This window comes from Ambystoma mexicanum, chromosome 3p, assembly GCF_040938575.1.
Source record: "Ambystoma mexicanum isolate Mex_15411 chromosome 3p, UKY_AmexF1_1, whole genome shotgun sequence".
Taxonomy (NCBI): domain Eukaryota; kingdom Metazoa; phylum Chordata; class Amphibia; order Caudata; family Ambystomatidae; genus Ambystoma; species Ambystoma mexicanum.
Genome location: NC_090925.1, coordinates 844,974,190 through 845,001,858, shown reverse-complemented (window position 1 = coordinate 845,001,858; position 27,669 = coordinate 844,974,190).

Genomic DNA, 27,669 nt, shown 5'->3' with positions numbered 1-27,669 from the left:
AGATCTCTAATTACAGTCTTTTTAAAACAGAGATTGAATTGTAGTAACCTATATTGCTTTTGATGGCAAGTCTCTTCTTTTCCACCATTTGATCTTAATGTACAAGTTTAAACTACAGAGTAAGTAAATGACAGCTTTGACACAGGTGAGGGGCGGTACTGCGCCCATATCTGACAGGTTTTTCCAGGCAAGCACCTTTTTGAATGAGGATATTTTTGTGATGAAGAGTGCTTCTCCTGACATTGTGCTTATGGGGATTCCATAAATAAGGTGATGGTGAACTCTCCACAAGGATGTTGGATCTTCTCTGCTGTTTGGAGAACATGATTTTGCAATTTCAACAGCCAAGGAAAAATTGATTTTAAAGCACTTCTGGGTTTTCCTGGCAATGTAGCACTGCCTTTTCAAGCAGTTCTATTTCACTCTGTGGGCAGCCCAATGACAGGTTTTGGCAGTGTGGTCACCTGTTTTACCACTGACCTAGGCAAAATGGATTGGCAGCCTATTTTTCCGGTTTCCCTGTGCACTTCTCAGAGATTCTTAGCGCACAGGGCTTTTTGGTGGCCATTCTGTTGTTTCTGATGAAAGCAGCACACCATGATGTTGCAGGGCAGAGCCTAGTGGGTCAGAACATCCCACAAACCCTATCTCCCACTTTTATCACACTCTGCTGCGTGCCCTTTCTAACATCAAAACTTATTTTATTACTCATCTGTTTCTTATTGATGTTATCTCTACCCTTTTTTAAAATCAATTTTCCTCATACATGACCTACCAAACCAAGGTGGACAAACTCTGGTGTTCGGTTTCCTTCCCCTGAGCATCTCAATTGGAGAGACTCCTGTTATGGAAGGAGGAGTGGATCTATATGCTATCACATCTTCAGCAGCCTTCCTCCAATTCGTGTCTTCAGCAATGCCATACCTGATACGAACCTTAATAACTCCATTAAATCGTTCCACTCTCCCATTGGTCTTGGGATGATGATTAGAACTGGCCCTATGTTTTATGCCATTCCCTTTTAAGATTCTCTCCATTCTTGTATGAAACTAGCTGTACCTCATTGTTTGTAATAATGATGGAAGGATATCCTTCCCTTTTAAAAACATCATCCAAGACAATGGGGGTCACTACAACCCTGGCGGTAAGGGGTTAATGGCACCGGTAAGAATCCACAACCAAATTATAAACGTTTGTTCCACATTCAACATAGAGACACAAGTTACCTAACTTTGTGTATTCCCTTTCGTTATTACTGGTGACTTTTTTTTGGTGAAAGATGTGTTATTCTTTATAGAGCATTTGTGCCAGTGAGAGATGTGTTCTTTTTTTAATATATACAAAAAACCTTTGTGCCAAGATTTCTTTGCATGTGCTATTGTTTCGCCCTTCCTTGGGCTTTTTCTAGGAACTTCCTTTACTTTGGTTTGTGTGTCAAATTTGTGTCACATGTCACATTTTAGTGTATACATTTCTTAGTTATGACACACATCTATTAATATATTATATTCTGCTTTTAGTTATGTACACACATGTTTTCTTTCTTCTTGTTTTCGAGTGAGTAAACTTCCGTGGTTCTTGCGTACCAAGTGTTTCTGCAGTTGTTTATATCTTCTTCCGGCTTTTGCCAATCTTTTCTGTTGCTGTTGTTATTATCATACCCTTTTGGGCTGAGTCTTATTTGTGTCCCGTGTTCAGGTCCTCTAGTTGTTCCGGTTGGTCCGAACAAATTGAATAAAGTGCAATAACTGTATGAAAAACACAAACAAGTGTGTACCTCACAATCATTACATGATTTGGGAACCTGTGGGGACAGCTGAACTTGAAAGCGCAAAGGCTCGCATGGGAAAAAACCTCCACTTTTCTTAAAGAATAGACCGATAGGTGAATATCGGTGAATATCGGTCCCTATGGAGCCATGCTGCCACTGACCGCCAACTAAATTTGGACAAGTCAGTTACTAATTAAACATAACAACAGAAAGGAATCGAATAAACTAAACCACGGGTAGAAGGCACAGACTGATACTATTCACCAAAAGCAAGGAACAAATGATAACCGTGAGCCAAAAATTACCAACAGCATAATCATAACTGGTACATGCCAACTCATTTATACACATTTACATTGTTTCCTCCTTGTGACAGGTGGTCCAGGTGGGACCGACAACTTCCACCTATTTGCGTTCGTACAGCGGTGATGTTCCCCTTACGTTATGTGCACCTCCCCGCCATACCCTACGTTGGTGGGTAATCTCAGGAGGCACCCTTCTCTTGTCCGAGACCTTCTGCCTCCTGGGCCCACCTTCCCTATTTTTGCCACATCCTCCTCAGACCCCCGCTGGGCTGAAGCCACCCAGTGAAAGGTAGACCGTGCCCTCGTCTCTGCACTTAACCGGCCTACGGGTCCCCCGGGAATGGCAAATCACGGACCACATGGTCCACCCCCACCTTTCAAACGAACCCTCTGCTGCCTCCTATCCTTCAGCGAGGGTGGGATGTAAACAGGATTCTGGGTGCAGTGGCGGATCCCCTGGCGGCGTCAAGCAGAGGTGATCAGGCCGGTCATGAAGGATCTTGCAGATGTTGGCAGAGTCGTGGTTCCGGAGTGGATGAACGCGGCCCCTACTTCTTTGCCATTCTTTTGGCTGAGGGCATGTCTCCACACCCCCAGACAGTTTCCGGCGGCGGCTTACTGCAGCCGCCAGTTTCCCCCGACTTCCCGGCGTCTTCCGCCCCACCACCCCGCAGCCACTCCACTGCGGGAGGGGACCCACCTCTAGAAGGCAACAGGGGAATTGTTTACATTCCCCTTATTAATATGCAAGCCTTCCTTTTTACCGGTGCAATGCTTTGCCTAACGAACTGCTCTTTCTGGGGAAATGAGGACAGCTGAAATCTGCCTCTGTGGCAGTTCCAAGGTGATATTTCTAGAAAGAAAATATCCACTAAATAATTAACTTAATTTGCATGCCCGGACCGCCCTATAGGGCAATAGGGCAGTTCTAGGACCAAAAACACAAAATGCTGGTGTGGGCCCGCTTTTTTGTTTACAGTGGGACTTTTTTTTAACCCATGTGGGCCACTTTCACAAGTTAATTCACCATGCGACTAGTAGTTTTGACCAGTGTTACTCACTGCATATTCTTTAAAATGTAACATTTGCATCCCATTTGATCCAAAACCTTGCCCTTGGGTACTACTTAGCCTGTCACAAAAGGAATGAATTGGCAGTTGCAACTGTGGCACACGTTTCCATTGGTGCCCGAGACAATGTTATGCCCGAGTCCGATCCTGCATATTTAGAATGTGTGCATGGTTGTGGTGGCCTGCTGGGGTCCAAGGAGACTCCCGGGCAGGACCGTACGTGAGGGACCCACGGCATTAACGTACGCCGAGGGGGGAGGTGGGAGGGGGCTCGCCACTACGTTAGTACCATGCCACAGCTCATACAATCACAGATTGCAAAGGGGCTCTTAACAGGAGTCTATTTGGCACTGGGGTCAGCCTTGGAGGGTTTAGTAACACATGGCATTCTGGCAGCGGATGTTGAAGTTTCATTGAGACCGTACAATAACACTCTTCCCTCGGGCAAGGCGGGTGGGGGTAGGGCCTCCGCTAAAGGCTTTCAGTAGCACAGGGGCGCGGGGAAGTGTTGGGGGAAGGGGGCTGCCACCCAACAAAACATTGTATTGTTGTCTTTTGTATTGCCTACAATAATACGCGACCCACAAGCGCGGGAGGGGGTGCCCTGAGGGATTTACAGCAGTAGCACACGGAAAATGCGTAGGGCCTGGGGGGTCGCTGACGGAAGCGGCGGGTTTGGGGGGGACGGTAAGCTCTTCTGACAGTGTCCACCTTCGTCTTGACCCGAGGGGACATTATTTGGGTGAATGAAACGAATGGGGTGGGGGCAAGGCCATCCCTGCCTACATTTGAAAATCAAAAACCCTGAGCATTATTTTCATTTAGCATTTTTTAAAGCGCTCAGACAGCCCGCGGGCATCGAAGCTGTTACAGGAATTGTTATTTTTGTTTTTCTCTTAGTTGCACGCGCTTAAACACCCAGAGGTTTCTAAGTGCAGAGCAGACCCTGGGGATCGAACCTGTGTTGCTTCATGTCGTCTAGGTTCGAAGGCCCACACCTTGCCGCTGAGCTATCCTCCCGGCCATTGCCATACAAGACTCCGCCCAGTTACTCAAGGCTCCGCCCACATGTCAAAAAGATAATCTATATTGAATCTGTGATGGCTATGTACACAAAGCTGCATCAAATTAAACTGTGCCCTCAAAAAACGCATTTGCCATTTTTACTGGACCCTTTTTGCATTTGGAAGCATCGCACTAATCCAGATAAAGGCATTTTTGGTAACATGTGCAGGCAGGTATTCTCAGTGGCAGGCAAGCGGACCTCCAAACATCATTTTGAAATGCAACCACACACGTTCGATTCAGAGGCGGCCTTCCAGCCTCTTTAAGTTTATTTATTTGCATTTTTTAAAGCGCTCACACAGCCCGTGAGCATCAATGCGCTGTTACAGGAATTGTTTGTTTTTTAGTTGCATATATTTTTTTTTTGTTTTAGTTGCGTATTTATAACACACTTAAATACCCAGAGGTGTCTAAGCATGGAATCGAACCTGTGTTGCTTCGTGTTGTCTTGCTTCCAATGCGAACACGTTTCTGCTGAGCTATCCTCCGGGTTGATTCTGGGAATATTCCCCTGGTTTTGCCATTATAACTACAAGACTAAGAGTCCCAGAATGCAGTTCAGTTATTTCACACTGGCATGCATCTTGATATGCCGGACGTAAATAAAATCTGCATTGCCTCACAAAGGGTAGAAACATTGTTTTCATGTCAACCAAGCAGACATGGCACAGAATGGCATGTATGGTTAGTGTGGTATTTACTTTAGCACAGATGCAAGTTATGGGGTTTTTAAATGCTAAGCAGCTCATCCTAGTGAGCTGTGGCTTGATAGAGAAATTGACTATTCCCACACATTTGTCTGCTAATGCCTGCAGCAAGAGGTGCCAAGTGGGTTCCTTATGATATGATATTTTATTTATATCGCGCTCATACACAGGTGTTTCAGAGCGCGACCAGGCAAAGGGAGGGGAGCAGGGGAGAAAACAAACACAACGATCTTACAGGCCCAGTGACATTGAGAACGCGCAAGTGCATGGGGAAGGGGGAAAGTGCACGGGAGGGGGGAGAAATTGGAAAGTGCAGAGCATAAGAGAGGAAAAGAAACAAAGAGAATGAGGGGGAAATGCCTGAAGCCTGTAGTCCTGGTGAGACATCACATAAAACTTTTAGCAAGCCCCCTGAGCAGCGCTTCCTTGGCAGGGACAAATAAAATTAACCCTTAATTAGAAAATCACTGACAATTTCAAAAACACCCTTTACCGTGATGCAGGTGCGGCAAGTGCTGCCATAGCCGCTGCTTCAATGTTGACTGCTCCAGCCCTTCGGGGCCTCAAAGCAGCAGCAACTCTGGGCCTGCTGAGAAAATCCAGGGACTCCAAGCTCTTCCCCGGAGACCCGGAGAAGATCGTGAAAACCCTGAGTCTCCGGGATAAACCCGCAGGTTAGGCAGTATGGGCGAGGGGGGTTACCGCCTTCATAGACACCCGAATCTGAGCAAGATCAGGTCTGGTCATTGGGCCGGCTCTCGTCGATTCCGAGATCCGGCACCAGATGTGCAGCCGGATCTCAGGGTTCCGGCCAGAGTCATCCGCCCCAAACACCTGCTCAGCATTGGGGAGAAGAAAAAAAAAAGAAACAAAACAACAACAAAAAAAGTGCATGTACAAGCAAACTGTAACTTCCTCTGGTGACCCCATGCAAGAGGAAGTTACAGTTCTCAGCCATGACCCAGTTTATTTATTTATTTATTTATGGAATGTTTGTGGACCCGGATTCTTTATTTATGCAATGTTTGTCGGATACTTGTATCCAAACATTGCATGAATAAATAAATAAACAGGTATCGGAGAAACATTGCATAAATAAATACCCCTATTAACATCACACAATATGCAGCCACCCAACTGCTTTCAGAGGGGAGCTGCAGGTGCTGTACTGGGTGTGGTTCAAGTAAGGGAACATGTTGCATATGGCGAACAGAAATCACTATGTTTGAATAGTACCCAAGGGGAAGTTTTTTTCTTATAAAATGGAATACAAATTGTGCCTTTTAAAGAATAGTTACTCAGCAATACTGTTTAAAACTATTTTCCGCATAGCGAAGATACTCATCACCAGTGCCATGGAAGTGGTTTAAAGTGCAATTGATATATAGTTTGGAAAAGAAGCAGCATGAAAGAAATGGTGCCGTTTTAAACTATTATTTTGGACATTTCCTTTGATTGGAGGTCAACTGGGAGCTCTGTCCCCCTTAACCCTCCCTCATCGGGCACCGCCCCCCCAAACTCCGCCCCCACCCCGGCCCTTGTTGGATCCCCACCAATTTTTTTCCATTTCCACCACCGAGCAAGATGTAGTCTTGTCGCCCCGCCCATCGTGATTGTGCATGTGTGGTGGGTTTGTAGTGTCCTCTTTCTATGTTCTTCGTGTGAATTGCGCACCGCGTGTCCAACAGAATCGCAAGAACGTGGTTGTACGTAGGACCGGGAGCTTCCTTGAGTACTACTTAGAGGCGCTGGTAATGACAGGCCTTGTTCCCAGGCAATGTAGTGACCGAACTGCTGTGATGCCGGGCTCACCCGGGCTTACTTCTTGTTGCAGGGCAGGGCCCTGGGAGGCTGCGGGGCACAGCCTGGGTGCCGGAGCACCGTGGATGCCGGCAGTATCCTGGACGGTGGGTACCTAGGCTGGACCCAGGGCACCAGGCTGGTGTGGGGGCCCAGACCAGCAAGGATCTGCAGGGCTGTGGTTACACAGTGTGGGGGCCTGCAGGCCAGGGCCGCAGGACCATGATCACACGGTATAGGCCTGCGGGCCCACAATGAGAGACGGACACAGGTGTTCCATAGTTGGAGTCTGCAGCCGTTCTGCTGCACGTGCCTGCAGAGGCTCCTTTTGTTAGTTTATGGGCAATACAAGTGGGAGGGGCACATCCCCTTAAAGGGGTCACACACACTGGGAGGGTCACACATTACATGAACCAAACTCGGAAGGCATTTCTGGCATTACACCTCACCACCAGGAGCAGAATAGAGCTTGTAGAAAGGCGCCCCCCCCCCACACACATTGGCAAGAAGTCATTTCAATCACTGTCAAGTGGCAACACTGCAGTGCAACGCCCATATCACAGATGATTTAATTTGCGTAAAAACAATGGTTAACAACAGTTATTACAGTGCTTAGAAGCAGGGAGCATGCGGCACTGAGTGCTATAGAAATACTTGAAGGACCGGATCCAATATTGTTTGGTCCATATACCGAATGAATGTTCGTCTGTCCTATGGCTCCGTGTCGTGTGGGTGTTTTATGTACAGTCGCGTGGCTTTTGGGCCTTGTGCAGGTTTTTCGCAGCGTGGGGGCGGGGGGGGGGGGTCTGCTTGCCAGTTCAGTCTTTACTTTGGCCTGAGTTGTGTGTGCGTTTGGCTCTTGAAAGTCACTGCAAGTCAGGTTGCCTCGGCCTGTGTGCGACCTCTCTGGGGTTGTCCTACTATGTGTCTGCATCGTTCACACTTCTCGGGGTGTAGCTTTCCTTTTTCTGGGTTTTTCCACTTCTATTTTGTTTGGGTATTTTGTTTTGAATGGCAAGAACGATCTGACTCCCCAAAACACACAAGCCCCCTCCCTCCTTTGAAGGCCTCTGTCCACCCATATGGACAGTGCTCGCAATGACGTTCATGTGCGTCTGTGGAAGCCCCCGCCCCCTCCCACAGCCATCATTAGCTTTGATGTGCTAATACCCCTGCCCGCGGGGGTGGGGGGGGCGTGGGGAAGCCCCTGGTTGCTGGGCCGTCCCCAATCAACAGAGATCTCGGCAGGGGATAAGGAGGGAAAGTGTCCGAGGAGGACTATTCGCTACCCGGGGCCTGGCGATCTGACACAGAACAGCGCCTAGAGAGGAGAAGGCTCACTCGCGGTGCTCCACTGACTCGGGGTCCAGTTTCTGCGGCTGCCGGGTCCCGGCTGGGGAATTGCACCTGGATCAAGGCACAAGGACTTTCAACTCGAGGACATGTCCCAGCAAAGAGAGGTGAGGAAGTCTGCGCTGGGGTGCAGCCCCTGTCCGCCTCTTCGAATTATCTCTGCCACTCGCTTTGTCCTTCCAACCCCTGTCCCTTAGCTCGGACCTCTGTCTCCCACTGGGACTTCTGTCTGCACCCCGAAACTCTACATGCCTTCTGGAATCTCATGCTCTTTCGACTCCCCTGTTACCCCCTTTTTCTTCTAGTTCTATATGCCCCTGCCTCCAGACTTTTCCTGATGCCCCTGGGTCCTCGTCCGTTCCGGTCTCATCTCCCAAGCCACACCCAGGGAACCTCGAATTCCCGGAAGCCCCCGTTTCGCTGATGTACTTAGTTCACCTCTGGCGGGGGTGGCGGGGGCAACAGGCACACGTGGGCTTGTTGCGTGGCCCAAAGTAGGCCGTTTCGATGACTTGGAATACCTCTCAAGTCACACGCTTTGAGTGAGATGTCACCCTGGAGTCTGTTCAAACGCCGGGAAAGCCCCATCCATTGCCGTCCATAAACTTCAATGGGCTTTCAGCTGCAAAAATGAGATCTTCTGATGTGATCACCCCTAGAGACTGAAAAGGTTGGCAGGGTTGGCCTAGAAATAAAATTGACGGTGTAGTAGTGTTGGCATATGTTACTGGCCCAGTATGCATCATCTATGACCCTTGCGACACCTTTCTACTTTCATCTTCACGCCTCAACCTCCTAAATATTAGGAAAACCAGGCATGCCTTCCTTTCAACACCGGCAAGCATCTCTTAACCCCTCTTGTCTTCTCAATACTAGCCTACTGTGCCAGCATCCTCTGTGTTCCCAGCTATGCTTCCTGCCCTCTTCACAAGATCATTAACTTTGCTACCAGGACTCTCTTTGAACCCCCTCACTTCACAACTACTTCCACCACCTGGCTAGATGTGTGACCATTTAAAAGAGGGTCAGATTTAAATGTTTTCTGCTGGTTCACAAATCTATCCATGGTAAGGAAACACTGTATCTGTCCTCCTCTATCCAACTCTACCAGCCTTCTCGTAATCTCTGCTCTGCCTGCTCGTGGCTCCTTTGCACAAGGCGACATCCGAGAAAGAGTTTATATGGGTTTGTTCATAACCAGACTAAACACTCACCTCCGAGTTACCCTATTAACCTACCTCTCATCTAACATTTTTCCCTCGCCTCTAGCCTGCCTCTGTCCCTCACTTCCTCTGCCTCCACTCTAGCACTTCAGCCATCTTGGTCACATACCGAGCACAGCTAGCAGTACCGCCTACCTGCACTTAGAAATGGCCGATGTTGGTTGTCCTTAATCTATGCATGTCCACTCATGTATTGTTCTTGGTGAGTGTTCTATTTACTCCCCTCTATAGACTGGTGAGGACAGGATTTGTCAGGCAAGGAGGGGACCGGCGGTGCAAGGAACCACCATTTAAGGGCGTCCCGAGCAGGGTGAGGATATTGACTGCCTCCTCCTCGGGAGCGCTGCCGCTGGTCCTGCTCCTCTCTGCGCACACCGATGCCCATCAGGAAGTCCTTTTTTCCATCCCACCCTCCCTACAATTTCTAGGTTGCGGGCGGGAGGCGGCGGGTGGTGGAGGGACAGAAGGACGGTGATTTGCCCCTTTAGGAGGCTCCAGGGCCTCGGATCGGTTTATGGTGAAGGCACGGGGGTTCTCACCAGGGGGTTTCAGGCTGGTAGGGGTCATGGGGCAGGGACCAGGAGGCAGTCGGTATAGGTACGGTGTATGGGGTCTCCTGGTACTGCCCTCGAAAAGGGCATTAGGGGTACGCTAGGCGGCGGGCGCCTCACCGTCATGCACAGCCCATGTGGGGCCGATGAACCATTCGCTGCAGGGTGAGGGAATTCAAGCCAATGTTGTTTTATTTCATATTTTTAAGTGATAGCATAACAATTTCTTGGGTCACATTTGGGGATTTGAGTTTGCTGTGAGTACATTTGGCCTTTTACTACCAAAATGGACCCTGGTGCGTTCCACTGCTCATGCGCGCTGCCCTGGGCCCTGCTTAGCCAAAAGGAAAAGCATGCAGCATCCACAATTACTTGGCTGCCACTGTAAACGAGTCTGCTGCGGTGGGGGAGGGGGGGGCTTGGTTTATTCCACTGAATGCATGCTACGTTTGTGGCAGCATTCATCGCAGGTAGCATGGACATTTAGAAACTCCTTGGCGTGTATGTCTGTGACCCCAGGCGAGGCTCCTCTATTGGAGGCGTGCAATGGGTGGGAACTCTGTCAGGAACCGAAGAACTCTGAGAGAAAGTGATCCTACGCGCCTACGCAGCTCTTCTTATCGGCGTCACTCCGAGCTGCTCTTGCTGCACCCCTCAGCGCGTTGGTTTCTTCTCCCGCATTTCACGGTCCTCTCTGTCATCCCGTCTTCATTTCATTGCTTCCCGCTCTCCCACCTTTCTTACAGGGGGGTTGGGTGGGGGTGGGGCAACCCGGACCGCTAAAAAGAACACCAAGGGGGTCTCCTCGGAGAATTGGATAATGCGCCCATTGTGGATGTCTCGAGATGGACGAGGTTTATTTATTGCCCCCCGACCCCCAAGCTACTGCAGAGGTCACTCATTGCCCACAGACAAGGGTCAGTTACAGCAATTGGCCTGTGCACCCCTGGCGCCCCCTTTGCCACCAGAGGCCCGGGGACATTCCTCGCTGGCAGGAGCTGTCCCCATGGTGCCTGGACAGTAAAGGGGTCACATAGCCCACCCCCAAACAGAGGACTGTAAAGCAGGAGGCCACATTCCATCTAGCCCCCGCACCCCGAACCACATCCCAGGCACCCTAGCTTTAAATGCAGCAGCGCGCTATAGCCTATAAAAGTCACGTGTGATGTTACAAGTGGCACCTCCGCTTTTGGAGGTTTGCGGCTGTTACAGAGGCTTTTGGAGACAATGCACGCGATCAGGTTTTAGTATGGCGGGTTCCAATTGCAGCCTGTGCCCCCCTTAGTGAGACACCGCGACAGATGCCAAGAGAGTCCAAGCCTACTGGACTTACTGTGTCGAACAGAGAAGCACCGAACCGGCGCCCGATCTGCCGGAAATGTAACCTCTGCTCACGTTTTCAGGTTACACACAGTGGTGGACCGGCCTACAGGGAACTCTGGAGAGTTCCTGGTGGGCCTCTGCACCCTGGGCCTGTCCTGTGTGGAGTGGGAGGGGTGGACTGGCCTATAGGGAACGCTGGGGACCGTGGCCCTCTTCTGTGTGGGGCAGGAAGGGTGGACTGGCCTACAGGGAAGGCTGGAAACCCTGGGCCTCTTCTGTGTGGGGCAGGAGGGGTAGACTGGCCTATTATAGGGAACACTGTGGATTTCCTGGTAGGCCTCTGCACCCTGGGCCTCTTCTGTGTGGGCTGGGAGGGGTGGACTGCTCTATATGGAATGCTGGAGACCGTGGGCCTCTTCTGTGTGGGGCAGGAGGGGTGGATTGGCCTACAGGGAACTCTGGAGATTTCCTGGTAGGCCTCTGCACTCTGGGCCTCTTCTGTGTGGGGCAGGAGGAGTAGCCTGGCCTATTATAGGAAACACTGTGGATTTCCTGGTGCACACTCACCCACCCATCCATATGTCCAGATAAACCCATCCACCCACCCATCCATTGACTCTCCCACCTATCCATACGTCCAGAGAAACCAATGCACTCATCCGTCCACCTAGCCATCTGTCCATCCATCCATCCCCTCACCCACCCGTCAATATGTCCATCCATCCATCCATCCATCCATCCATCCATCCATCCATCAACCCATCCACTCACCCACCTATGCATATGTCCAGAGAAACCGATTTATCCATCCATCCGCCCACCCATCCATTCATCCACCCATACGTCCAGAGAAAACGATTTATCCATCCATCTGTCCATCCACCCACCTAGCCATCTGTCCATCCATCCATCCATATAGAGAATCTGATGTATCCATCCATCCATCCATCCATCCGCCCACCCATGCACTCACCCATCCATACGTCCAGAGAAATTGATTAATCCATCCATCAGTCCATCCGCCCACCTAGCCATCTGTCCATCCATCCATCCATCCACTCATCTACCCATACATATGATCAGAGAAACCAATGTGTACATCCATCTAGCCATCTGTCCATCCATCCACTCACCCATCCAGAGAAACCGATCTTCTCGCTCTCTATCTCTCTCCCTCTCTCTCTCCTTCTCTCTCTCCCTCTCTCTCTATCTCTCCTGATGCAATGAAAGAGCCCTAGTAAGGAGCATTTCTGAACACACATTTGGTTACTTAGAGTAGGTGTCTGCATTCTTTAGGGGCTCTTGCAATGTTTTGGCTTACACGTTTTATAGAGCGAGCCTGCATAGGGCAGACTCCTGATGGAGAGCAATGTTTCAGTGAGAACTTCTTAAAGTCTAGTGCTTTAAATATGCAACACTGGCACAGGCAGAAGCAAAGAAAATGCAAGGGCGGTGGCCCACGGAACACTCCAGACATTTTGCCATCCTTCTTGTTTGTGGATATTGGGTGCAGAATTAGGCGGAAGGTTTGAAAGTCAGGTCATGGGGCTGGTTAAAGTTGAAAATGGAGGGAATAGCAAATGCACTTCGGGGTTGGTTTGATGATGAAATAGGGATAATGAATGCAGGATTGTGCTGAAATGACTACTGCTTTGCTGGCGGACAGGGGTGAGTAGTGGCTATATCACTATGATAGCGCAAGCCGCGGGCAGGCCATATCTCTATGATAGCGCAAGAGCGAGGGCAGGTTATATCTCTATGATAGCGCAAGAGCGAGGGGAGGCTATATCTCTATGATAGCGCAAGAGCGAGGGGAGGCTATATCTCTATGATAGCGCAAGAACGAGGGCAGGCTATATCTCTATGGTAGCCCAAGCCGAGGGCAGGCTATATCTCTATGATAGCCCAAGCTGAGGGCAGGCTATATCTCTATGATAGTGCAAGCTGAGGGCAGGCTATATCACTATGATAGCGCAAGCCGAGGGCAGGCCATATCGCTATGCTAGCGCAAGCCGAGGGCAGGTTATATCTCTATGATTGCGCAAGCCGAGGGCAGGCTATGTCGCTATGATAGCGCAAGAGCGAGGGCAGGCTATATCACTATGAAAGCGCAAGCCGAGGGCAGGCCATATCTCTATGATAGCGCAAGAGTAAGGGCAGGCTATATCTCTATGATAGCGCAAGAGTAAGGGCAGGCTATATCTCTATGATAGCGCAAGCCGAGGGCAGGCCACATCACTATGCTAGCGCAAGCCGAGGGCAGGTTATATCTCTATGATAGCCCAAGCTGAGGGCAGGCTATATCTCTATGATAGTGCAAGCTGAGGGCAGGCTATATCACTATGATAGCGCAAGCCGAGGGCAGGCCATATCGCTATGCTAGCGCAAGCCGAGGGCAGGTTATATCTCTATGATTGCGCAAGCCGAGGGCAGGCTATGTCGCTATGATAGCGCAAGAGCGAGGGCAGGCTATATCACTATGAAAGCGCAAGCCGAGGGCAGGCCATATCTCTATGATAGCGCAAGAGTAAGGGCAGGCTATATCTCTATGATAGCGCAAGAGTAAGGGCAGGCTATATCTCTATGATAGCGCAAGCCGAGGGCAGGCCACATCACTATGCTAGCGCAAGAACGAGGGCAGGCTATATCTCTATGGTAGCCCAAGCCGAGGGCAGGCTATATCTCTATGATAGCCCAAGCTGAGGGCAGGCTATATCTCTATGATAGTGCAAGCTGAGGGCAGGCTATATCACTATGATAGCGCAAGCCGAGGGCAGGCCATATCGCTATGCTAGCGCAAGCCGAGGGCAGGTTATATCTCTATGATTGCGCAAGCCGAGGGCAGGCTATGTCGCTATGATAGCGCAAGAGCGAGGGCAGGCTATATCACTATGAAAGCGCAAGCCGAGGGCAGGCCATATCTCTATGATAGCGCAAGAGTAAGGGCAGGCTATATCTCTATGATAGCGCAAGAGTAAGGGCAGGCTATATCTCTATGATAGCGCAAGCCGAGGGCAGGCCACATCACTATGCTAGCGCAAGCCGAGGGCAGGCCATATCTCTATGATAGCGCAAGAGTAAGGGCAGGCTATATCTCTATGATAGCGCAAGAGCGAGGGGAGGCTATATCTCTATGATAGCGCAAGAGCGAGGGGAGGCTATATCTCTATGATAGCGCAAGAACGAGGGCAGGCTATATCTCTATGGTAGCCCAAGCCGAGGGCAGGCTATATCTCTATGATAGCCCAAGCTGAGGGCAGGCTATATCTCTATGATAGTGCAAGCTGAGGGCAGGCTATATCACTATGATAGCGCAAGCCGAGGGCAGGCCATATCGCTATGCTAGCGCAAGCCGAGGGCAGGTTATATCTCTATGATTGCGCAAGCCGAGGGCAGGCTATGTCGCTATGATAGCGCAAGAGCGAGGGCAGGCTATATCACTATGAAAGCGCAAGCCGAGGGCAGGCCATATCTCTATGATAGCGCAAGAGTAAGGGCAGGCTATATCTCTATGATAGCGCAAGAGTAAGGGCAGGCTATATCTCTATGATAGCGCAAGCCGAGGGCAGGCCACATCACTATGCTAGCGCAAGCCGAGGGCAGGTTATATCTCTATGATAGCGCAAGAGCGAGGGGAGGCTATATCTCTATGATAGCGCAAGCAGAGGGCAGGCTATATCGCTATGATAGTGCAAGAGTAAGGGCAGGCTATATTTCTATGATCGCGCAAGCTGAGGGCAGGCTATATCTCTATGATAGCGCAAGCCGAGGGCAGGCCATATCACTATGCTAGCGCAAGCCGAGGGCAGGCTATATCTCTATGATAGCCCAAGCTGAGGGCAGGCTATATCTCTATGATAGTGCAAGCTGAGGGCAGGCTATATCTCTATGCTAGCGCAAGCCGAGGGCAGGTTATATCTCTATGATTGCGCAAGCCGAGGGCAGGCTATGTCGCTATGATAGCGCAAGAGCGAGGGCAGGCTATATCACTATGAAAGCGCAAGCCGAGGGCAGGCCATATCTCTATGATAGCGCAAGAGTAAGGGCAGGCTATATCTCTATGATAGCGCAAGAGTAAGGGCAGGCTATATCTCTATGATAGCGCAAGCCGAGGGCAGGCCATATCACTATGCTAGCGCAAGCCGAGGGCAGGTTATATCTCTATGATAGCGCAAGAGCGAGGGGAGGCTATATCTCTATGATAGCGCAAGCAGAGGGCAGGCTATATCGCTATGATAGTGCAAGAGTAAGGGCAGGCTATATCTCTATGATAGCGCAAGCTGAGGGCAGGCTATATCTCTATGATAGCGCAAGCCGAGGGCAGGCCATATCACTATGCTAGCGCAAGCCGAGGGCAGGTTATATCTCTATGATAGCGCAAGAGTGAGGGGAGGCTATATCTCTATGATAGCGCAAGCAGAGGGCAAGCTATATCTCTATGATAGCGCAAGAGCGAGGGCAGACTATATCTCTATGATAGCGCAAGAGTAAGGGCAGGCTATATCTCTATGATAGCGCAAGCTGAGGGCAGGCTATATCTCTATGATAGCGCAAGCCGAGGGCAGGCCATATCACTATGCTAGCGCAAGCCGAGGGCAGGTTATATCTCTATGATAGCGCAAGAGCGAGGGGAGGCTATATCTCTATGATATCGCAAGAACGAGGGCAGGCTATATCTCTATGATAGCCCAAGCTGAGGGCAGGCTTTATCTCTATGATAGTGCAAGCTGAGGGCAGGCCATATCGCTATGATAGCGCAAGAGCGAGGGCAGGCTATGTCGCTATGATAGCGCAAGAGCGAGGGCAGGCTATGTCGCTATGATAGCGCAAGAGCGAGGGCAGGCTTTATCTCTATGATAGTGCAAGCTGAGGGCAGGCCATATCGCTATGATAGCGCAAGAGCGAGGGCAGGCTATGTCGCTATGATAGCGCAAGAGCGAGGGCAGGCTATATCTCTATGATAGCGCAAGAGCGAGTGCAGGCTATATCTCTATGTTAGCGCAAGAGTAAGGGCAGGCTATATCTCTATGATAGCCCAAGCTGAGTGCAGGCTATATCTCTATGATAGTGCAAGCTGAGGGCAGGCTATATCACTATGATAGCGCAAGCCGAGGGCAGGCCATATTGCTATGCTAGCGCAAGCCGAGGGCAGGTTATATCTCTATGATTGCGCAAGAGCGAGGGCAGGCTATGTCGCTATGATAGCGCAAGCTGAGGGCAGGCTATATCACTATGATAGCGCAAGCCGAGGGCAGGCCATATCGCTATGCTAGCGCAAGCCGAGGGCAGGCCGTATCTCTATGATTGCGCAAGCCGAGGGCAGGCTATGTCGCTATGATAGCGCAAGAGCGAGGGCAGGCTATATCACTATGAAAGCGCAAGCCGAGGGCAGGCCATATCTCTATGATAGCGCAAGAGTAAGGGCAGGCTATATCTCTATGATAGCGCAAGAGTAAGGGCAGGCTATATCTCTATGATAGCGCAAGCCGAGGGCAGGCCATATCTCTATGATAGCGCAAGCCGAGGGCAGGCTATATCGCTATGATAGCGCAAGTCGAGGACAGGCCATATCTCTATGATAGCGCAAGCAGAGGGCAGACTATATCTCTATGATAGCACAAGAGCGAGGGCAGGCTATATCTCTATGATAGCGTAAGCAGAGGGCAGGCTATATCTCTATGATAGCGCAAGAGCGAGGGCAGACTATATCTCTATGATAGCGCAAGCCAAGGGCAGGCTATATCTCCTGGAGCAACGTCAGCTGATAACAGATGCAACCCAAACAACTTCAGTCAAATGGTTAAAAAAAAAGAATGTCCAAGCAAGGTTTTACTAATCAGAAACCTAGGAAAACCCACTCTTGTAAAACCAAGGAGAATGCAGTATTTTGTAAAGGGGCCCTCTGGGGTGATAAGCAGAGGTGTTCAGGCAACGATTCCTGCAGTTGCCAGTATTCAAGGCTATGTTCTTCTAGAAAAGGGTAGGGAAGTGGGGCTTAAAAGTGACTATGGCCCCACAGAGTGGACGAGCTGGACGGGGCTTAGCAGTACCTTTAAGTTTGTCTTTGGTGCTCAACAGTGTCAATGGCACTGGTGACAATGGCATGTCAATTTTCTGGTGGCAAATTGAAAGTGGTATGGTCATTTTCTGGAGTCAACGAAGAAAATGGCATGAACCTTGCTTAACCTAACCAGGGAACAATTGGCATGGCACTGCTGAAACTGACATGACAGTATGTGGCTTTCCGGTGCACACTATCCCTCTCTAGACAAACCAACGTAGTATCTCCGGCCGCAGCTTACACCTGTAAGCTTATCACAGCCTGCCGTCCTTTCCTCACACCTGCCAATTGTACTACATTAGCCAGGACCTTGGTTATGTCCAAAATCGATTATAGCAACGCCCTCTACTTAGGCACAAACCAATGTAATCTCAATAAATTACAGATTATCCAAAATAATGCCATTAGATCCGCATTAAACATCCCCAAGGAACCTATACATCTCCGACACCAGGCAGAGCCTTAATTGGCTTCCTGTGTCGCACAGAGTCTCACTCAAAACACTTGCATTGATGCACAAATGCCTTGCCAACCAAGCACCCATCTGCTTAGCTTGCAGATTGCCCACCACACCCCCAACAGACCTCTCAGATCTGCCCATGCCAACTGCCTTTCCATACCCCGCTTTAAGCTACAAAAATCAGGTGGGATCAGTTTCCCAGTCCTTGCTGCGAAACTTTGGAACTCCCTCCCAAATCTTCTTAGAGCTGAACCTTCATTCCATGCTTTCAAGTGCAAGGCTAAGCCTGGCTGTCTGCCCAAGACTCTTCCCAGCACTAACAGTCCCTTTGCACCTGTCCCATCTCCCTCAGCACAGAAAGTGGCCTGTGTATATATCCTACAAACTCATCGACTTGTACATATTTGTGTTTGGTGATTGGTCCTGCCTAGCATCAGCGTTGTGCTGTATGACCATTCAATTTGTATATGACTGTAAATTATCCATGTTTATTTTGTACATGACTTTGTATATTTTGTTTATGTCAATCTGACATTTAACTTCCATTATGTTTGTCAATTTACTTTGTAACTCAAGTGATGCGCCCGGGTGCCCTTGGGCCAGGTGCCCGGATGCCCTTGGGACAGGTGCCCTATATAAATAAATAAAATACAAATACATACAAATGCAAATTTGAAGTTTTCTTGGCAATGGGTAAATTGGCATGACACTTGTTTCAAATGGCTGGCTTGCACACTGAGCTGAAGGTTGCCATATTTGAGTGTGCCAAGGGTGTATTCAAGCAGCTTCAGCTTAGCACATTGAAATTCCTATTATAATAAGCACCATTGCATATTTTAGCCAAACTTAGATATAGTTTGACGACTAAATCTAGTGTGTGCTGTTAGTATCCTTGCATACAGGAGACATTTTGATCGAGTTGTGTCTTCTCCTAAATAATTCTGATTAATTCATGAAGTAGCACAGGAACAATACTGGGTCTTGCAGCTCCTTGTGCAACATGTAAAGCGCCTGTCATTTTGTAAATGTCGGTTTAGGGGTGGTGTTTCTTACAGGAGGACTACTGGCACTCTGCCTCTGGCTCGTATTCAGTGACTTAGCAAAACAGCGGTTTACTCTGCATTCAGAGTTTCTATAAAATAGACAGTTTTCTGATGAGCACCTTAATGATTGCAGGGGGAAATGCCCTGTATTTTGGCAAACCATTCTGGAGCATTGAAAGGCCTTCAGAAGTGCATGTAAACAAGGTGGCTTTTAATTATATTTGTTCCCAATACTTTGTTGTAAAAAACATCATATTAACTCATTATTAATGGGGCCGAATCCCTACAGAAACCCCTTTGTAACCCACTATACACCCAATTATCCTCCAGTGGTGGGACAGGGGGGTTTGTCCCCAAAGTCACATGTAAGTGATTCTTCTAAAGCCTGCCAACTAATTCTCTGCTGCTTTCCCTTGGTTGCAGGTGGGCCTTGGCCCAGATGCCTTGGAGTCGGAGATCATCCTGCAGGACACACGATGCCTCACCTGCTGGCTGGTCCTGGGCGGCAGCCCCGAAGATGGCTACCAGCTGCCGTGTGGGCACTGGCTCTGCTCGCCTTGCCTCGACCAGCTGCAGGCCTCGGTGGAGGAGGCCTTTGGGCCCAACATTTGCTTCCGCTGCCACACCCCAGTCTTCATTCCCGCCAAGGCTGCGAGCAGCCCACCGGCAGTCCAGAAGAGCCGGCCGCGGCGGAGCTGGACACCTACCCGGACCGGAAGCCACGAAGAAACCGCCCCGATCATGCACAGTCCAGAAAGGGGGCCCCCGGAGATAAAGAAATCGGCGACTTTCTGGAAGAGGAAGTTGGTCCAGGGCAAAGACATTCCAGGGGGCGCCATTGCAGGCCTGATGGCTAAGCATCTGGCATACTCAAAGCTGGACGAGAGGGAGTCACCCCCAAACTCTCCCATAAGGCCAGGGGAAAAGGAGCAGGGTGCCAACTGTCACAAATTCCGCCACCGGTTCAGTCTTCTACTTTTCTAACAGCGTATTGCCTGCTTGTTGTCAGTGGCATCGGCACCACCTAACAGCACTTGCTCGGGCATTTTAGGAGACCCCCCTCACAACCGAACATGGCCTCTCCTAAAACTGCCCTGGCGCCCAAGGAAAACGCGGGTTGACAGTGACCACACACAGATCCTTGGGAGGTACCATGTTCCCCAGGAGGGGTGACATGCAACACCATGATCGCCAAAACTTTATGTGAGGGATTGTACAAAAAAAATACAAAAACGAAAACATCAAATAGCATGTAAACAATACAATGGTGGCAAATTGCAACCCTAAGAAAAAACCCTGAAAAGCCCATTCTTTTTCGAGAACTTTCTTCTCCAGAGCATTCAATCAATACAAAGAGATAAGAGGGCTGACCCTTGAACCCTCCCATTATCGGCATATTTCAGAGCGTTTGTGATATGGTGGAAAACCAGACTCTCGCATGGATGTTCTGGGTGACTCGGACAACCTATGGTGGCTGCCGAGGGCGAGTAATTATAATGTGAGACCAAAGACAGAGCTGAAGACTTAACATGGTCCAAGCGACTAGAGTCTACCCACGGCCTCTGCGAAATGCTGAGACTGAACGGGCCTGGGGGGCTGCTGGTTTTACCCGCCGTTAATGCCTATGTACACTTCAACATCACAACTTGTTCACAAATGAAAGTGGGCTGCTGGGGGCGCTTAAGGGCGACACACATCCAATGAGATTAGTCCGGATGAAAAGTGCCTTCTTACCCGGCTTTAGAAACTAGGCGAAAGTCCAGCCGAAGGGCAGGCTTAGTCCTTGGGAGTGTTGCTCTGGGCGACGCTGGGAGCGTCCACCCCAACAAGAGGGAGGCTGTGGCATTTCCCCAGTAAAGTATTCCGATACCCCCAAATGACTGTGTATATGGGAGGGGGAATGGCATGCGTTATTTTTTTGTGTCAATGCGCTCTTACCGAGGCACGGGAACATGCAATAAATCAATTGGATTCGTTTATTTTAATCAGTGAATGTATTTATGGTCTCGCCTTAAACTCCTGACGCCCTACGTGTTGCTTCCTGTTAGGTCTGTGGGCTTTAAATTAACATTTTTTTGCGTAAGGCGTCGCTAACTTCCTGGAGCACACATCTTCGCTTCCTCGCTTGCAGTCCAGGGGTCCATTGGCCAGCAGCTGGCGCCTCTGACCCCCAACACCCAGCAAAATATCTCACCTGAGTGATACGAGAACGCGGGAGCGTTCTGCCGCTAGCACACACAAAGCGGGACCACCTGCTTTCCCCACTCTGGGTGGCCTGCCTGCTGTGCTTTAAGTGGGATGGGAAATCGAGGGGGTGGGATGGGGGGGTGCCTTCTTCTTCTTCTTCTAATGTGCCGTGATGTAATGTTTGGGGGCGGGGCTTGAAAATGGTCTCTTCACAGCCTCAAAACACAAGTAGCTAACAGAGCTTTATAAGAGTGGAGGAGTGGCCTGTGTAATCAGTGCTAAACTTGTGGGGGTGTTGTGTTTGCCAGGGCTCAGCCCTGGCACTTATTGCCTCAGAACGCCTCAGGATTCAGAGCAAAACGTAAATGATGATTGTGTTTAAAGACACACGGAAACATGTGTGTCATGTCAAGACACGAGTATGTTATTTGATGGGTATGTTGATTGGTATTTTTAAATCACACAACTGCTGTAGTGATCGAGCACATCCTTCAACCACAATCTAGTGTACATACTGAGCGCTTTGACACACTTGTGTATAGGCGCTATACAAATAAAAATTACCATACATACATGCAATGAAAGGGAAACAATCTGGTGTAAAAACTGCATTTAAATAGGGTTAATGGGCATACATAAGGGATCAGTACACTATGAAAGGCCAACGTTCATGTTTGAAAAATACCTAATTTCAAAAGTCTTTGTTGTGATTCTAAACGTTACTGATGGTGACATCTACTGGCAAAGAGCAGTATTGACATTTATATTTTGTAAAGAAATTTGTTAAGGGAGGTCAGTTAGGGGAGCCCTGGTGGAGCCCTGGCTCAAGGGCAATATTTGTGGACTGCCAGAGCTGAGTCCTGACTAGCCCTGGCCCTCTTAAAGCCCTGCCTGCCTCTAATGAAACAGAGACAGATGGTTAATGGACCAACCCACGCCCCTCTGGATTGTCAGGCTGGGCAGAGGGGTCAGAGAGTGAACGGGTGCAGGGGCTACATTCTCTCCCCTGCGGCCAGACTTTCTCCAAAGTTACAACAAAGTTCCCGTTTGCCAAAGAGACCCAGATCAGGACATTTGCCCCAGCTCAGCCTCCCACAACTGGAGAGGCATGGTTGCCATCTTGCATGTGCCTGTACAACAACGTAATGTAATATAACTACGGGTGTGTTGTGTTCAATTGTGTAGGGCGTGTATTTGGGACAGGTGACTCCGGGGAGCTGTCCACCTTTGGGTTGCCTCCGGGGCCCAGCTGACCTTACTCGTCTAGCTTCTTCTGAAGCACACCTGGGCATCATCAGGGTTCCAGATAAGATTTCCAAGTGGGAGTATTTTACTGCCTACTGTTGATGTTTAGAGTAACACTATTTTTTATGGAGTAAAAGGTAATCCTGTTTTGATGCACGACTCCCCATTCCCAATAGAGGTACTATTTAAGCGAGTACAAATATATTGCAGCCCAAAACAGATACCTTTTTGAAACCTAAACTGCTTTGCACCTAGTAATTTATGCAAATGAAAGTGGGCATTTTTACCTGAAAGTTCCTCTTCAGGCCAGGCAGGCAGCTATAAGCCTCCGCTGTGCCTCGCCTTGGCACTACCCTGCTGGTGCCACGCCTGTGAACATTTCTGTGGAGCTGCGTGGATGCATGCAAAGGGCAGGATCTTATGTGTCAAGTGTTCCCTATTTTTCGGGATTGGAGTATTTGCCTGTTATGGGGAAGTACATTAGACTGGTACACTGCTAATCTGTAGGGCTTTGCATCAGTGCTCTGGACCAGTAGTGGCCAAGGGTTCCAGAAGATTCCAGAAGGGTGGACTGACCTACACGCAACTTTGGGGATTTCCTGGTAGGCCTCTGCCCCCTGGGCCTCTTTTGCGTGATATCCCATTTTATTTCAACACTTTCTGGTAGTACAAGGGTTGGGCTTGCTGAAAATGTGTAATATGGGACCACTTTGAAAATCATTTCCAGGGCCTTTTGTGTTTCCCATTACAACCCTGCATTCAACTCGCCCAAATATCCCAGACATTGTAATCTAGATTGTGAAGTAGTTTACTGTCCACTGAAGACTGCTCCATGACCAAAAATAAGTGACACATCGTGTGGGAGGTGGGAGTCCAGTCCAGGTTTTCCTTGTATGCTCGCACTTGTGCTGCCGGTAAAAATACGGCCTACAAGTCCCAGCCTGCAAAAGCAAACAACGGGACTGCCATGGCCTGTGCTTGAATGAAATGTTGTGAGGTTTGAATTTTGCAGTACGTTTTTGTCACACGCCCAATGAAAAGCCTATTGCGACGGCGAGTTCAAAACACCATACAACAATATACGTGTTTCTGTGTTTAACGGTGCTTTAAGTGGGCAATCCAGGTTGCAGATCCGGCAGTCTCCAAAAGCAGCTCTGGTGGTTCCTCCCCTCCCACTAACAAGCACTCGAAGCTGCTTTTGCATTGCGTGCAGCACGAGACCTTCAGCGACCAGCGCTCGGCACTTCCTGGAAAGGCTTTGAGGGTTGGTATTGCCATCAATGTTTCGTTTTTCTTCCTGTCTTTTATCACAGGGAATATTGCTTTACGGCGGGGACAAGTGAGAGCATTTTCAGCTTTATTTCTGTTCTGTTTCCAGCAGCAGTGGAGCGAATGGGTCCTGAGTCCACAGTGACACCTGGTAGCAAACAGTAATAGTGCATGCTACTCACCCCACAAGGACACCTGCGGTACTGCACCCTGTTGCTACTGGTTCAGCAGTGACATCTAGTAATGGTCTGTATCGCTACTTCTTTCAGATGCAAACTCAAATGGCTCTGCCACAGAAAACAAAAACAACAAATACACACAGCTCTTGGGAGTCCCTGTTCTCATCTCATTCTACTTCATATAACCACAGGGAGGCTTGGTGCCATCCACACGAAAGGAATTGATTTGTTCTAAAAAAAAAACTAATTGTCAACCATTTTGTGCCGGATGAAACTCACAGTAGTCGCCAGCAGAGGGAGACATACTCCAGCAGTCGCTCCCACCTTAAATAATTAAAACCCCATGCAATCCAACGGAGCAGGACGTTTGGCAGCGATCCATTTGGCGCGGAACGCTTGGCAGGGCTCAGCGACATTTCGGCACCGGACGGCGGTGCATATAGATGCACCCCCCACACCCCATTTCGGACATATTATTATCTTATTATATCATATTATATCATGAGATGCAGCCGCAGCAGAAATCGCTTTAGAGCGGGCTTCGAATGCTGTGTGAAAGCTGAGTGGATTTGCAGATAAATTCAGGGGAGTTGCCAGGTCTGGAAAAGACATGGGGCTAAGCTGATGTCGGAACTGTTGGGACTGGGGGCTAGCTAGTCTTTTGGCTGTAGCTCCTGAGATTCTATCCGGGGCTACAACCAAAAGATCAGGGGCTATAGCCACCTTAGCCCCCCCTTAGCAACGCCCCTACCAGCAGGTGAGACAATTAGCAGTGAAACGCTCAGAAGTGCCCGTGCCGCCTGTGCGCTATGTGAGCGGTCTATATTGGCATGCTACGTGTGCTGCAGTCTGTACATGTGCGTTATCCTACCTGTGTGTGTTTACTGCCTATACTCGTTACCTGTGTGCAAGTAATACATGTGGTCCAAGTCTGGAGTTTGCACATGGCTGCTATTTATTAGAGACCCTCTTAATTACTTGTGCAGTCTATGCATACGAGTTGTTTTTCGTCAATGGGCATAGTTTATATGCCGATGTGCTGCATATTATGTATACCTGCCACCAATGTGTGTGATGTTTATGTGTAGTGTGTATGTGTGCTGTTTATATCTGTATGTGTGCTGCTTATAAACATGTTTCTTTTTTGTTTTTTTGCATATATATATATATATATATATATATATGCAAAACAAAGGGGGGGGGGGTCTGGGAATCCCTCTACCAGCACGAACACAGCCCATTGACTTGTTCTTGGGTGGATGGCCCCTGGGAGAGTCTCAACCAAGTCTTTAGCTCACTGCTTTTTTCACAGCGAAGAAGACTTGGTAGAGTCTCTGCCAGGGGTTATTCACCCAAGAAAAGGTAATTGGGCTGTGTTTGTGGTGGTAGAGACATTCCCAGAACCCCTTTGTTTTGCATAAATTAACTTTGGGTCTTACCCTAAGTTACCAGGGGAATCCAGACCTGGACCCCTTGCTCACTGCTCCTAGAGAGGCACAGCTTCATCTCACTGATGATGCCCAACTAGGCTGAAACACGTGTACGGGGTTGTTGTGGTACTCTTGTTCAGAGAATTGCCTAGCATTTTGGTGCTGGACTGCCCCTGGGCAGGACAAGGATTGATATCCAGGGACATTTCTTCTCTGCGAAAACAACAGTGAGCCAAAAAACTTGGGTGTCATTCTCCCAGGGGCCATCCACCCAAGAACAAGTCAATGGGCTGTGTTCGTGCTGGAAGAGAAATTCCCGGGCCCCCCTCTGTTTTGTATATCATATTATTTATATATATATATATATATATATATATATATATATATATTAGTAAATAGAAGTGCAGAGACTAGAAATCCACATTTCTATTTGGCATGTGGGCGTTTAAACATGGCTGCAATGTCAGCCACGTCCAAATGTCCCTCGCGCCAAATTGCAGGCACCACAAAGGCGTGTGTCAAAATGGGCACGCCAAAACGGCCACTGCAGCGAAGTAGTCGCCTTGAACTGGCCTGCGCCGAAAAGGCGGCACCAAAAGAGGGTGTACCGGTAATCCTACGAGGAAATTCCTTTCTCTGGTTTTCTGGAGAAAATCTCCCTACGACCTGGTCGAGTCGGTCGACAAACTTGGCACATCTGTGAATATGAACGTGGCATACTGCAAAATGAGTGGATGAAATGTGTTTGGTTAGTATGTGCATATGGAATGCGTCACACGTCAGTGCTTTACTAGTCTCAGGCGGCCAGAAACAGGTGTGACAGCTGCGTCCCCGCTCCACCTCTTTCAGGAATACGCCATTTCGATTCCTTGCACACAGCGCGCAAATGGCTCATTTCTCCTGCGCATGTGCGAGAGCTTCAGGCAGTAGAACAAATGCCTCTACTCTCAACAGTGCAAACTGAGTAGGTGGAGGGTGAGGGTGCGATGATCATCACTGCCTCTCTGGCGAGGGAGGAGGGAGTGACCAGCAATTGAGGAACAAACGGAGAGGTGGATTTTAATAGGAATGATAGCAAATTTGCCCGCCTTTCCACCTGAAGGCGCTGCAGTATGTATGGCACATGAAAGACAGCCACAAAGACTGCCTGAGTACCCATATGAATTGTACATGTTATCAACCAGACATTAAACTACATAGATGTACGTTTCGGAGAGCAGGGTGTCCTGCTGTGTCACTCAGTGCACACCATTTGTAAAAGATAAAGGGGCTTGAGGTGTGGCAGACAAGTAAAGAATGGAGGGAGAGTCGGGGTGATGGGGTAGAGGGAGTAAACAGTTATATATTTCTGGGCTCATTAATTCTGCAATTTGTCCACTTTTCAAGATACCTCTATAAAGTACAACATTATGTGATCCATGGGAAGCCAAGCATTAACACATAGTTGAACGAACATCAAGAGCCTAAATTGCAGATTGGGCCCAAATCCTGGCTTCAGCAGTTCGCCAATGTGTGTGATCCTGGGCAAAATATTTAATCTCACTGGTGCTTAGCTACCACAATTGTAAGCTCTAGAAGGGATACAGTTGGTTTAATAGATAACAGTGTAGCACTGACGCAGTTATGGCTTGTGGTTATAGAGAAGGTTCTGTGGTTATAGAGAATGTGTTTTGTTGCAAAATACACCATTTACAAAGAAAAACTGGTTTCCAAATGTATGAGTTGCCTGCCCCCACTCATCAACAAGGATTGTCTACGGCTCTTACCTAAGCCGCATGCCACCCTTTGGGACACGCCCCCTCTAAGCCACCCTTAGCAATCTTTGGCCCACACCTCTTGCCCGAGCCCAAATAAATGTAACATCCCACTCAAAGCACTGACACTAGTAACAGGCTGGTACAACGTTCCTCCTTGGGTGCCCATAAGACCCCACATCAAGCCACCATCCCTGCTGTGGTCCTTCCTTGGGAGCCCAGATTGTTGCCCCTCTGGCCCCAGCAGAGAGAGGATCCGCGCGGTAAGCAGAAAAGCTACCCACCAGAGTCCATGCTGACATGCTCCAATAAAAAAGGGTCGCATACTGGGACATGTAGAGTATTACTTCCAGATAAAAAGGAGAATCATTAATAAAAACAAATGGAAAAGGGATTCCTGCAAGGAGAGTGTGATATGCTCAAAAGTAAGTACTGTGACGAGGAAGAGCAGGACTATGCGTGATGAAGATTTGTGGAGCAATACATGTGGGTTAAGCAATGCCCACTGCACACTGTAGAAGCGAAACCTGCAGCTTACTATTCGAAAGGTCCATTTTGTTTTTGTAAAGTTAATTTTCTGTGAAGTTGTTGCCACCGCGTGGCCTTATATGCGAGCTGCAAGGTTGAGAGCTATGGGTCTATGGGTAGGGATGAGGAAGAGTGTTGCGTTGGGGTGAGGAGACTGCTTATAATGCAATATGAAGGAACATTGGACACCTCAGTGTGTAGAAGGAGCAGGGGTGGACTGGGAACCAAAAGAGGCCCTGTAATGAATTTTCAAAGTGGCCCATATTACGCATTTCCAGAAAACCCAACCCCTTTCCTATGAAAACATTTGGAAATAAAATAGGTTACCACACAAAAGAGGCCCTT